Here is a 15117-nt window from a genome sequence, read left to right as displayed (position 1 = left end):
AATCAGGAGGCCTCTAAACTCTGATAAAGAGTGAGAGGCTGCTCTATGAAAGCAGGAGGTAGAATCTGCACTGGTACAGTATGACACATTGCCTAGTGTGACTTATCTGCACACACACCTTCTGCACTAGTCCAGTATTCCATGCTGAGGACCAGAGTGGCCAAGGCAGAACCTGGGTATTCTGGACGTTGGTCCTTCTTTTCTCCAAGCATTTTTTAGCAATGCTCTTCACACATCTGGAAAATCTACTGATTTCACAGCCTGCAGTGTGTAAGAATAGGGGTTGCTCCCGTAAGCACAGAGTAGTTGTTGGGTAGAATTACTTGATTTAATAATCCAACCACACTGAACAGTAGAAGAAAATCAGGGATTTATTGCCATGGACAAATATCCATACATTCCATAACAATTTAAAAATCTGAAACATTGTTTATTTTCCCTTTTCTTTTTTCAGTCGTTCTTTTGTTTCTGGTGAAGGATATGTTACTACATCCAGATCCACTGTTAGACCATCCAATAGACCAGTGTAGTTCTGTGTTCATACTGAGGCAGAAGTGGGAAGAGTTTAGTGTCACTGCTCACCAGCTCTGCAAGGTTTCTCCTTCCCACCATTTTCTGTTAAATTCTGTTTGCATTCTGTGGCACACGGCAGAGTGCTTCTCGGCCTATATTTTTTTAATTACATTAAGAAACAAGAGCGACTATTGTAGCTGAGCAAGTTCATAATCATGATTCCGAGATTTAAATGCTGTCTTCTTTACGCTGGCTGTGTATCCACTCATGGGTGTAGAAAACAAGAATATTTTATTCTTCTTCTGATATGTCCTACTAATACATGTTTATGGAAGAAAATTGTCATAGTTATTAAAAGAGTCTATGACATTTTCTAAAGAGTGTGGGTATTGCCTGCACAGGCTGGCTGAATTCCAATTCGTGTAATTACATTCGGCTGTCTGGTTACCTTAGCAATTCTCTCTCTTGCTCCCTGGGTCCTTACGGTGGTTAGCTTGGCTCAGATATTCCTGTTTGCTGTCCCTTGCTTTATATAATAGGAGCTGAGGCATTTTTTTCTCTATAGAAATGTATTTTCTATCTAGTTGAGCACACTTAAAATGTGTGCATTTTGAGGCACATAGTCAAGCCTGACTTTCTAATCAGTTTTTTTTGTTGTTGTTGTTTTTAGACTAGAATGGGCCATGAAATTAGGTGGGAAATCATGATCCTTGTTTTTTTTTTTTCTTCTGTCCTTTGTCATATTAATTATTACTGTGGAAATTTGAGCAATTTCATAAATTTATTTACTTTCACCCATCTGAACCTTGATAGAATTTGCCAGAATCTATCTTCTTTTTTTATATAGTCTGTCTTGAGGTAGAACCACTCATGGGTTGCATGTTAGACCTTTGACAAATACAGTTCATTGTTGGAGGGACTTTCCAATGGAGACTTGCATCATTGCTAATCCAGTGATGTGAGCAAGACATTACCTTCAGGCTGATGTTATTTGCTGTCAGTGGTATGGTCTGGATTTTGAGCAATTGCAGGGAATTTATTATATAAGTTCACAGAATTGTTTCATTAGAAAAAAACCAACTGTTTCTGGGCATTGGAAGACAGGCCCCACTCCCAGTTTAGTTTTGGAAACCCTAAGGGTCTAACCAAGCCTGACCAACATTGTCAGAAGATTGCTTTAGGATGGAACGAAGCTTCCTGGCCTCTCCCAGAAGACTGAGCTCCTGAAAGGATAATTCAGAGTTCCCTATTTGATCCACTGTGCACTGGATAGACCACAACAATCACAGGAGGGTACCACAGCAGCAGCTGCCTCTTCTGACTGAGGAACACCTTCTCTTTCCTAGTGACAGAAGTGCCCGGAACACAGAATAATATTCTATAGGGTGGGACTTGAACTGATTTCACATTTCAAAGTGTAAGAACTAGTATCAATGCCTTCTATAAAGAAGAAAATGATTTCTGAGTGTCCTTTAATGGAACACACACACACACACACACACACACACACACACACACACACACACACACACGTTTTTACAGCTCTACATAAACTCTAGAATTTACAAAGGAGAGAAAACAATTGATATTTGTCTTTCCAGTCTGGCTTATTTTGGTGATCTCACATACCTGTAAAGATGCTTTCTCATCCCCTAAGCCTGGTTTTTAGGGAACCATTTACCCATGTAGAGTGCTATGTAACAGCAAACTGCCTTTCATCCCTTGAGAGTGTAGGTCGTTCCTGTGATGCAATGCCTTCAATCCTTCTGCTCTGACTGATTCTAATATCTCCTTCTAGTGACAGGAAAAGCCAAGAGACTGGAGCAGGTGCTCTCCCTTTAGCTTCTTTCATACTCAGCATTTATTTTGGAACTTGTCTTCTTTTCATTTAGAGATGCTGTTTTTTGCATCAATGCTGGTGGGACTGAGTGAGGACCCTATCAGGGTTTGTGTGTTGGACAAGGACTCCATAGATGTCTGCTTGTTGGATGAGGACTCCGTAGATGATTGTGTGTTCAGAGAACTCCCCAAAGAGCCACTTCTTCCTTTCTGAAGAAGATTCTTCCCAGGGTGGTAGTCAGCAACGAGGAGGTGCGGGGTCAGTGAGCAAGGAAGATCCCGTCATCTGCCTGCATCTTGTTTCTGCTTCCACACTTTAAATATGTCTAAGTGCATGTTCTGCAAAGCTAAATATGAGGCCTGGGGATATACCTCAAGTGGTAGGGTGTTTATCTAATATACCCAAATCCCCAAGTTCAATCCCCAGCATCCCATAAAATCAGACATGGTGGCACAGGCCTGTAATCCCAGGATTCTGGAGGTGGAGACAAGAAGTTTAGAAGGTCAATGTTATCCTTGACTACACAGTGAGTTTGAGACCACCTTAGGATAACAAGAAACCCTACCTAAGAAAAAATGAAGGTTAAAAAATAAGTGTGATCTACCATAAAGACTGATTGCTCTCTTGTTCAGTTCCTAGAGTGCTGTTTCTAAAACATTGATTCTGGGCTTGAGTTAAGGCTCATCAGTTAATATCATGCACTGCTTGTCCAGAGAATCCAAATTCTGATCCCAGCACCCACAGCAGGTAGCTCACAAATGCCTGTAACTCCAGATCCCTAAGATCGGCTTATTGTGCCGATGCCGTGAAAACACAAAATCAGAGTGGCATAGTCCATGAATGTGGGAGTCGATTATTATACCCCTCAAGGGGCAATTCTGAATTTTCAGATGGGCACTGAACTAGATTGGAAGAGAATAACAGAATATTCTACTCATATATTTGATGCCAACGAGGAGATTTTCAGGGATGAGACTCTGCCTCATTGAGACTCATCATCCCTTTTACAAAAAAAAAAAAAAAAGTGAAACGGGGAAACAGCAATATTAGCAGATACAACAATGAAACCAAAAGACTAGGAAACACAAACATCTGAGAGAAGGAAATATCCATAAGAAATCTGTATGTTCCAAGGTCCCTTCCACATGGAACATTGAGCAAAACATTGGATGGCAGACAAAACTGTAGGTGGACATCTATACACTAGAACAGAACTTCAGGTGTTCTCCTACAGAAGAGAACAGAACTGCACATAGAACCTGTATAGACTATGGCAGTGATGCAGGTAGACTCCTTATAAACTATGAGAGAAATGCACATGGGCTCTCTATTGACTAGGACAGAAATACAGATGTTCTTTTATAGACTTGGGCAGAAGAGTAAATGGATTCTTTATAGATCAGGACAGATCTGTAGGGAGACTCTATAGACTGAGACATTACTGCAGGTGTACTCCTTATAGACACTTGGACAGGAATGCACATGGACTCTCAATAGAGCAGAACAAATCTGCAGGTATACTTTGTATAGGCTAGGACAGAAGAACCTCTGGTGGTCTACTATAATGGAGGACAGAATGGTGGGTGGACTCTGGGTACACTAAGAAAAACCTGCAGGTGGACTCACTGCAGACTAATACAGAACAGCAGATATACTAGCCATAGAGTAAGATGGACCTACAGTTGTACTCTCTATAGACTATGGTAGAATGTAAGTAGACTCTCTATAGCTAGGAAAGAACTGTAGGGTTACTCTCTATAGACTACAACAGAACTGTAGGTTGGCTATAGGCGAGGAGGGAACTGCAAGTAGGACATAACTACAGGTGGCCTCTTTATGGACTGGGACAAAAGTGAAAATGGACTCTGTATTGTCTAAGACAGAACTGCAGGATGACTTTCTGTAGAGTAGGGAAGAACTGCAGGAAGACTCCATAAAGCAAGGACAGAACTACAGGTGGATTCCTTATAGATTAAGATGGAAGTTTAGACGGACTCTCTATAGACTAGGACAGAACTGCAGATGGACTTTCTATACATTAGGGAAGATCTGCAGATGGAATCCATCTATATTAGGACAGATCTGTGGGTAGACAAAGTATAGATTAAGACAGAACTGCAGGTAGACTCTAATAGATTAGAACAGAATTGAAAGTAGACTCCTTATAGAGTAGGACCAAAATGAAGGAGGACTCAATATAGACAGGACTGCAGGTGAACTCTCAATAGACTCAGACAGAATTGACCTGTGGGCTCTCTATAGACTGGGATCAAAATGTAGGTAGACTTCTTATACACTAGGATGGAATTACAGGTTAACTAGGACAGAAATGTTGTACTCTATAAGGACTAAGACAGAATCTCAGATGGTCTATAATCTAGGACAGACTTGCAGGCAGACCCTCTGTATATTGGGATAGAAGGACAGTTGAACTCTATATTAGGACAAAACTGTAGGTAGACTATCTATGGACTAGGAAAGTATTGCCGATGGTCTGCTATAAATGACAACTGAACTTCAGTTTGACTCTACATAGTCTAGGAGGAACTGCAAGTGAATTACACAAGACTAGGATAGAACAGCATCTGGTGTCTCTACAGAATGGTATGGAGTATGGAGTGCCAGGTGAACTCCCTGTAGACTAGGACAGAACTGCAGGTGCACTCTACAGACTAAGACAGAACTGGATGTGGTCTCCTATAGACAGCTGCAAAACTGCATGTGGAGTCACTATAAATTAGGACAGAACTACATGTGTTCTTTCTATACCCTAGGATGGAACTGTAGGTGGACTCCTTTTAGACTAGTCCAGAACTACAGGAGGACTCTCTTAGACTAACACAGAACTGCAGATGCCCTTTGTATGGACTAGGTCAGAACTTCAGATGGTCTCCTATAGACTAGGAAAGAATTCTACATTAGGACAGAACTGAAGTTGCACTCATCTATAGTAGCACACAATTGTAGATGGACTATCTATAGACAAGGACAGAACCACATGTGGAGCGTGCCAGCTAGGACAGGTCTGCAAGTGAACTCTGTTCCTAGAGAAGAACTGATGAGGGTCTCTCTACACCTAGGACAGAACTGCAAGTAGATTCTCTATAGATGAGGACCAAACTGCAGTTCCATATGATCAGAACTGAACTGCAGGTGGGGTCCTGATGCAATATGCAGGACTGGAGTTTGACTCTCTGCAGACTAGGACAGAACTGAGAGTGGTTCCTTATAGATTAGGGGTAGACTGCAGTGGGCTGCCTATAGCATAGCACAGAAACATGGGTGGACTCCTCATACACTAGGACAGAACTACAGGTAGGCCATCACATTTGCCCACGATAATATCCCTAGAATCAAACTGTTAGAAATTCACCTGAGCCCCCTAAACTGAAGTTAACAATTTTAGTTCTATTGCTAGTGTCTGCAGCCCCAGAACTGCAGCTCAGACTCAGATACTCGGCGTTCTAGATTTTTGTCTCTCAATGTAACCCTCAGTACACCCATTGCTGATATCCTCACTGAGCTTTCTAATCTCTACGTATAAGTTAACTAAAATAAGAATTAAAGGGGTTGACAAGGTTGCATGTTGATAAAGAACTTGACACACTTAGCTTAGATCTTCAATATGAATGTAAAATGGCTGTCATGGCAGTACGGGCCTGTAATCACAGTAATTCAAGGTATTAATAGAATCTTCCCTACTGATCAGCCAGGATAGCCAATCAGTGACCTCTTGATTTATTGAGACTGTGTCTCAAAATTTATGACAGAACATGGTTGAGGAAGATACCTGATACCCATCTCCTGCTTACACAAATGTATTCTAGAGTTCTTACACCCACCCATACATACAAATGCATATATACTGACACCCACACAGGAGAGGGGAGGGAGAGAGAGGGGGAGAGAAAGAGGCAGGGAGAGAGATGGAGACAGAGAGAGGGAGAGAAGTGAGAGAGGGAAATTTCTTCTAAGATTTCAGATCATTTGAGGACCAGGACAATATAAATTCTGAAGGAACTACTTGAAACACACATTCACTATAAGAATCACTTGTGATGATTACATTGCAAACAACAGTTCTGCTCATTCTGGCCTCTGCTTTGTAAGCAGAGTTGGATGGTGGTGTTGCGGAAGAGTTGTAGGGCAGTCAATTTTAATAGCAACATTTTATTTCCAAATTGGAGTTAGATACTGTAGTGTCTGTATTGTTAGTTCCTTTTTGCCTAATTTGTATAAAAATATTTTAGCAGAAACATTTTTCAGAAAAGACTAGAATGAGACTCACACAAACATATTAGCACATAATAAAATGTTTTAGTGTTTTCATCACCTGTGTCCCAAATGCTACTCCATCCATGCATGGCTGTTAGCTGTAGAAGATCGTGAGCATGTAAGGGGAAGTGTGCATTCTCTAACAGACCTAGCACTTTGATCTCAGTGTTCCCCTGGAGCCACAACATTTCTTGGCTCTTGGCTTGGACAAAGGGTTTTTGTGGTAGAACTCTTAAGAGAATTAAACCAGAGTTGAAGGTGGAGCTCAGTTGGTAGATTGCCCACCTACCATGCAAGGAGTCCTGGGTTCTGGTCCCAACACTACACAAAATAGGCAGTGTGTGTCTATGATAATAGCATTTAGGAGACAGAGGCAGGAAGATCAGAGCAGGGTGTGTGTGTGTGTGTGTGTGTGTGTGTGTGTGTGTGTGTAATGATACTGCTGGTTTCCTCTCCATCTGCTGGTTTGGTGGTGTCTCTGTGTGATAGGTACTCCGACAGGACATTTCCATGCATCTGTCATCTGCCGTCAATCTCTTTTTCTTCATGTGCAATTGGTCATAAGCTTTGCAAATCTTTTCTCTAATGAATAGTACTTTGAACTTTATCTTTTCTTTCTGTTTCAGTCCAGCTCCACACCATGGCCAACCTGATCTACTGCAATCTTCCAAGCATTATCTCAGCCTTCTGTTTCTTTTCTTCCTAACTTATTCTCTGCAGAGTTGCCTGGCTGAGTACCCTAAACATAATTGATAACATTGTTTTACTTGACTAAAACTTTTCACAATTTACTCTACTACTGGAATATAACCTCCAGCCATCACGTCAATCATGTGAGTCGGACTGTTTCTCCTGCTACTCCTCTGGTGCCAGTCACACTTGATTTTGTTTCTGGACTGACTGGTGTGTGCAGCCTGGACTGCCTTCCTGTGTGATTGACCAGTTCAGGCCTTATTAATTGTAAAGTATTCTGAGTACCCTGCCTTGCTTCTCCCCTCTCTGGTTACACACGTGCCTACTTCTCTGCACTTACAAGAATCAGTTCATTTCTGGAGACATTAGCCCCTTGTTTCTTTACCTACAAACTTAACTTTAATCCTCCAAGCCATTGGTCCCTATCTAAAATCATTCCTGCTCTCTGTCCACACAGGCAGAACTCTTTCGCTGGCCCCGTAGCAGCACTGTGAGACTATAAAACACTAAACCTGTACTGTACTGTTTTTCCTGTTGTGTCACAAATGTCACTAAGGGGATTTTTAAAAATATGTTATTTTAATCTTTGGCATATAGCTTAACATTTGGTACATTGGAAGACTCTTATACAAGATTTATTTTTGTTGAATTGCTATTAGTTACCGCAAGCTTCTCATGCCCAGTGTCCTGGTTATGCAGTTTCTTACATGTATTTATTCTGAAATTTCCCATGTGAATATTCATGAAAGTATGGCTGTGGAAGTCACTGGGAACCTGAGAGGCAATGCTGTGGGTGGGTTCACGGCCTTGCAGAATTGGTGAAGATATCAGGTAATACAGCCATTGCAGAGGCTCCCTCCAACATGGGGGCAGGGAGAAAGGCTGCCTTTGAACTGCACTCACTGACTCAATTTAATTCTCTTTTAACAGACTTTTAATTTTTACTTTTAAACTATGGCTTTTTTCTTATTTCTTTTTATTTCTGTGTGTATGCACATATGTGTGCCTGTGTGCACCGGTGTGTTGAAGTGCATTTGTATGGGTACCCACACATGGGTGGAGAACAGAGCACATTTTATTCTGTCATTTCTTGTGTGCTGTCTGTCTTCTTTCATGAGTTCAGGTTCTCTCATTGGTGTGGGACTTACCTGAGGAGCCTAGGCTGGCCAACATGACCCAGGGATGTGAATCTAAGCACATGCCACCACCCTCAGTTTTTTATGCAGGTTGTGAGGACCAAATGCGGCTCATCATGCTTGAAAGACAAGCACTTTACTGACTGAGCCCATCATCATTTTCTCCAAAACATCATTGACTTGGAATTCATGAGAAAACTAAGAATACCCGCTCAGTGAACTAAGTGTGGCATGTATGCATGTGAGAGGTGGCCAATGCTTGCTGAGGCATGCCTGGAGCATGGCCTGCACACTGCTTTAAAGACAGTACAAAAATAAAAGAATGCCTTTTATCTCATTAGTACTTTGTTAGTACTCACCCTGTGTTGAGGTGGTAATTCTTTTACTATATTAAGATAAATTTATTATCTGAATTGATTCCACATTTCTGTATGCTTTTTAAACATGATCCCTACAACATTCAGAGTCAAGTATTTGGTCCTCACTACCTTCCTATTGGGTAGCCCTGGGATGTTGTTCTTACTTAACAATTGGACAGAAGTCAGTTAGCTAGCACTCAGGATAGGGGTAGTTATGCTAAGTGTTAAAACTTTTTATGTTCTCCGAAGAGGAGCATTGGGATAGCATCATGTGGGTAATTTTATGGTTTCATAATATCTCTGTATACACATTTGTGTAGGTGCATGTGTAGGAGGCCATAGGACAGGTTTCATTCCTCAGGTGCTGTCCACCTTTCTTTTGGGGACAGGGCCATTTACTCACCTGGAACTTGCCAGTAGGCGAGGCTAGCTAGCTAGCAAGCCTCATGAATCCACCACTCTCCTCTTCCCAAGTGCTAGAATTACAGCGTGCACCAAGGCATCTTTTAAAAATGTGTGCTCTGGGTGTTGAACATTGGTTCTCTTGCTTGCAGAAGGCTTTACTGACTGAGCCATCCCCTTAGTTGGTGGATAGCATCGCTATCAATCCCCAATATCGCTTAGAAAACTAGATCAGAATGTTGCCAAATTTGCTGTCTTTCCTTTTAAGCATCAGGCTGTTCTGTTATCTCCACAATGTCTCATTTAGTGATTTGCAGCCTACTAAGTCCTCTGCTCATTACAAAGCAGTCAGAAATTTCAGAAGTTCCCAGAACCCTTTGGTTAATGGAAAAGAATGAGTGCATATCCACAAGTGGGTGGTCGGGATGAGAGTCCCAGAATAGAATCACAAGGCTTAATCCTCACACTACAGCACCCACAAGCCTAATTCTTTTCTTTGAAGAATCAGAAGATGGCCTTAGGGTCATTCAAAGTACCATCTGTTATCCACATAAAGGGGAGGGATTATTTGCACTTTATAAATACTAGAGTTTCCCTGTGTTGATGGTCTCTCTGGCACTAAGTTTGCACAGCCTTGCAGGGAAGCCATGCTAAGACCTAGTTTAGACAGAACAGTGTGCAATGTGTACAGAGTAGCTCTTGCAATTTGTTAAAGAAAAATGACTTATGATTATCAAGTATCTTAACTTGTATTTTTTTAAGCAAAGCACTTGACCTTCTATACTGTAATAGGAACACATTTTAATTTGCTTATTTTTCTGAGAACATGGTCTTATTATGTAGCCCAGGCTGGCCTCAAACTCTATATGAAGTCAAGGATGATTTTGAACTCCTGATCCCCCCTCTCTTAGCCCCGAAGTGCTAGGAAGACGTCACCAGCCCCAGCTTATTCTTACTTTTATGAGAACTAAATATACTTTACTTTCTAAAAGCTACATTTCTAATTATAATGGACAGTGCTTCAGGGCTGCCGTGTACAAACTAGACTGTAAATAAATGAAACAATGTTGTCCAGAAGCCACAGCGTTCTCTGAAGGCCAAGCTCATTTGAGGAGGGTTCCTAACTGGAGTAGCATAGTGCCTGTGGAAAAGACTGAGTAGCTGAAACCATTCCTGAGTACCCAGGAAGTATTCATGAATACAAGACACGGATGCATCTTAGCTTTGCAATTCCCAATTAATAGCCTGAGTAGGCACATCTCTTACTTTAAAAGGGCTGCCTGAATGGAGGTTAAGTTATGTTCCTTTTCCCAAGTACCACTCTGGATGTGTTTTTATATTTTGATTACTAAAAAGCATTTTATTTCCTTTTTTTTTTTAAAGAGAAAATTTGCATCGGTTGCTGAATAGCTCACATCATGGACTAAAATGCTCTAAAAGTATGAACAAACAAAGCCCAAACAGGAAAATGGCTAAGTTTTCAAATGAGTGCTGTGAATTGAATTATTCAAGGCTAGACTGCATATTCAAATATGAGTTATGCATTTTGACAAAACATTGTTAACATTCCTGTTCACTATGAATAAGTATTAATAATACACAGATTGTGCCTAGGGTGCACCCTGCATTTTGGCTGGAAAATATGCCAAATGTACCTTTTCTTTTTCTACGCATTCAGGGTAGGGTGTGTTTTTACATCTACACTTAAAATATACGCTACTGACCACAGTTCCTGTGCCGTCTCAAAAGGAAACACTGTAGAGAGGGATTGTTTTATGGAGCTCATGCATTTTAAAGCATTCACAACACTTAAAACATTTTGGTTTCTAGTGAAAGGCTTTCAAATAAAAGGAACTAAACCATCAAACAATAATGGCAATAAAACAAAGGAAAAGAGCAAAGTGCTGTATTCTCTTCAGAGCAAACACATGGAAGTCTGTCTGCCAGGCTAACCCACCTCCTTGGACCCAGACATAGACAGGCTCTAAACTGTCAGTGGCTCAAACAACATAGAGACAAGCATTAGTCTTGAGCTCACAGCCCGAGTGTTTATTCTGAGCTAATGTTCAGTCATTGATTTAATAATTAGTTATTGACTTCCTTTTACAGATCAAGCCTGAGAGAAACAGACATGATCTGAGGCCTCATGGTGTTTTCCAATTCTACAGTCGGGAGAAAACTAAACATACATTTGTGGTTAGCTCATGTGAATTTGTCAGAGAAGGGTAGGAGTTAAGAATATGTCGTTGGGACCTGTGGGGTCAAGTCTTGGCTGTGCCATCTTGGGCAAGGTATTTAGTGTCGATGTGCTGAGTATCCTCCTACACTGGCTGGTGAGCGGCTTTGGTCAGAACACTGAGTCATGTGACACACAGTAAAGGCTATGTAACACTCCTGGATGGGAGCATGGAGGTTGGGGAGAGCTTCTCCAGGAAAAAAATACTGGAACCAAGATCTGTGGAAGTGGGAAACCCTGGAATAGTGGAGGGAGTGAAGCTGTATGAGGAGTGGACATGGTTAAGGAGCTTTCTTAGCAGGGGAGGCATGTACAGCCTCAGACAGGAGGGCATACAGTACTTCTACGGGCTCAAAAGAACTGGTACGTGTCTGGAAGAAAGAAAGAATAGAACTGCAACAGGAAAAGGTCATGACCTTGTCTACAGTAGAACCCTGAGCTTGTTCAGATGGGGTGTGCGTCTGTGTACACTCACACACCTGTGCACATGCACGCATGTGTAGCTTTGCTTTTCCACATCCATCTCTTGCATTCAAGGGAGTGAGAGAATATTGTCTGTATTTCTCTGCTCAGCCTTGCAAATAAAAGCCTCTCAGAAGTGAATGGACATGTAGCTAATGCTGGCTAAATACTAGATGTAAATTAAATAGCCTCTTGATGCTCAACTTATCTTTTCTAGGCGCTGTAATCCTCTATGTGTTTATGCTCCACGGCTGAAGTACTGCAGCTAGATGTTAAAAAAAAAAGAGAGAGAGAGAGAGAAAAGAAAAGAAAAAGAAAAAAATTTTTAGACTACTTGATAGAAAAGAGGTGGGGTGGATGGGTACTAATTAAACCCCAGTAAGGAAAAGAAATTTCTGTATCTCTCCTAATGGGATGAATGTCATGTTCTGATTCCTATTTTATGTAAAATCCATTATAAATATGTAAGAGAATTTGCCAAATCTTGATTTCCTCAATTGAAAAATGACCCCAAGCACTACCTCTGAGAAGAGAAAGCTTAGATTTCTTGATCTTTGGCTCTTTTGTTCTCCTGCACGTGGTCCCTTACACCAGCAGAATAATTTGGGAATGGTAGATATTGAAGCAACTAATTTTTCCTTCTCCGTAATCTGCGTAGACTTCAAAATGCGTTCAAACCACAAAGTGCCAGTTCATATAATTTGTTGGCAAGGATAAAAAGAAGAAAGGAAATTACTTTGTAAGCGTGTGGATCGATCCAGCTTTCACAGATATTTTTCTGTTATGTGGAGCCCGAGGGTTTATGCCTATCTGAGCTTTATTTGACAATTACCACTTGCCAGCATAATTAAACGATAATTTATAAATACTGAGGAAGCATAATGGAGGAGGGCAGATAGGTGCTTATCGGGGCATGGGTAACGTTGATCTGCTTCCGTGGCAATTCCCATTGCTTATCTAGGTTGTTAACTGGTCTCACTTTGTATGTGTTTTGTTAGGTTTGGCATTTGTTAGTGTGTGATTATCTATCACATAGATACCTTTTCTCCCCATCCCAAATTCTTTTGTAGTTCTTATTGCATACATAATATTTATGGAATATTGCTTGCATTTTAGTTCAGGACTAAATGCATTTAGGAGTGTATATATTGCTAGAAAACCCTCCAATTAATTAATAATGTTTCTGTGTCCCCTCTTTTTCCTTAGTCCTTTTCTGTATGATATGTGCATTTTCTTTTAATCAGTTTTTAAACCACCTGGGCTTTGCAGTTAATTACATTCCATAGGGTCTTTTCATGTTGTTCCTAGAATGCTTGCTGTGTGTGTGTTTAAGGAGGGAGGAGAATATGTTAGTCTTAGACTGTACTTGCTAATCTTTAGTGATAAGAATAATACTTTATATGCAGCATAGAAATGTTGCTAGGTTTTTTACTGAATATAGAAATTACCCAAAGAAACGATGCTGTAGAAAAGACAGTGTTTGTCCTTCAGGTGTCTCCCCTCAAGCTTCCTTACCTATTATAAATATTGGGGTGGTCTCTGCAGCGCTTTGTTCAGGGGCCAGCTGAAGTGGTGTAGAAGCAGGGTCTACCTGAACAGAAACTGTCAACAGAATGACAAGTTAGAAAAAGGATCCATGCATTTAGAAAAGCAGGTCCAGGAAGATAACTGATCGGTGAAGGCACCCCATTGGAGGTCAGGGAGATCTCTCTCTCTCACTCTCTCTCAATTAAATAATTTTAGTGTCTACTGATTAGGGTGGAGATGATTTGAGTGAAGTGTGTGGGAATGGCTTATCAGGAGAATAACAAAATAAAAGGCTTTGGTGTTTCAAATCGTCAATTCCACGAATTATTCAGCATTTTGTCCTTATAAATAGCAATTATTTGCCTTTTTCAGAACTGAAAAAATTATCTTTCATATTCAAATATTTAAATATACTGTGCTGTCACTAGGGTGAAAAAAAAGTCCTAATGTCAGAATAGATTTTTATGCAAGAAATAATTTGAAAGTGGTGGATTAGTTTCCACCTTTTGAAACACAGTGCTTTCTGTAATCTTCAAACATTATTTAGGATAATGGAAGCCATCATCCCCGTCCTCAAACGGGAGCACTCCCATTAGACTTGCAGCTACCTCTCATTTTTTATATTAAAATACAAGGCTTAAAAGGTATTATCTTACTAAAGGGGGGCAATTGTAGAGATGATTTGATTGAATAAAGGAAAAAGCTGTACAGGCCTTTTAAGATCAAGGATGTATTGACGGAAAGCTATCATTACAGACAATTAATGTTCTCCAAGGGAAGAAATTGATTATGGACAAAGATGGACCCTAAGGAGCAGACATGTCTTAATGCTCTGAGGCCTTGAGGATTATGCGTCTCGTTCACAGCATTCATATTTAACCCTTTGTGGTGACTAGAACATGAGCTGACTCCTACAGAAAGATAGGAATCAAATTAAGTTGGGCCGGGGCGGGGGTGGGAATGGGGGTGGGGGGAAGAGGTGGTGCTTTTGTCAAGGGGTCGACCGTGATCCACATTGGCTCTTTAAACAATATTCAAATAATTAGATTTGCAGTGTTTTTCCTGGATACGCCCTTTGGAGTAGACCTAGCTTGAGATTAAAAAAAAAAAAAAAAAAAAAAAAAAAAAATGAAACCAGAGAGCGATAGCCAGTCTGCACATTGTTGAAACATGGTGATGCCCAATAATTACAGTTAAAGACACGCTTTCCTAAGGAGACCCTGAACTTCAGCTGCATTCATGTTTCCAAATAACAAACCCTTTAACTTTGCCTGTCCTTCCTATAGATCTCATACAAAGCATCCATCAAGCCGTTAGCTAGGCCCTAGCAGCCGTGGATCACAATTGGGTACTTAATAAGGTGGCAACCCCACTGGGGACATTTCACATAATTATTCTTAACAGAAAGGAGATTGTTGTGGCTTTTTCCTTCTTTTTTGAGTTTGGCAAAATTCCAGGTGAATTAGTTTGGGTTCCTAAAAACCTGTTCTGTGTCACTGGAGAATTTCACTGACTACCAGGGCTGTGACTTCCTATTGCTGCTCTGGTCAGTAGAGTGAGTGTCACCATGTGACTGGCCTCTCCAGTCCAGGGGCTGCCCTAGGGCAAGTGGATGATGCTGCAGATTAGAGGCTACTGGTTTCAGATACTGCATTTAAGCATGTATTTACCATT

Source organism: Phodopus roborovskii, unplaced genomic scaffold, assembly GCF_943737965.1.
Source record: "Phodopus roborovskii unplaced genomic scaffold, PHOROB, whole genome shotgun sequence".
Taxonomy (NCBI): Eukaryota; Metazoa; Chordata; class Mammalia; order Rodentia; family Cricetidae; genus Phodopus; species Phodopus roborovskii.
Note: the sequence above shows the minus strand (reverse complement) of the source record.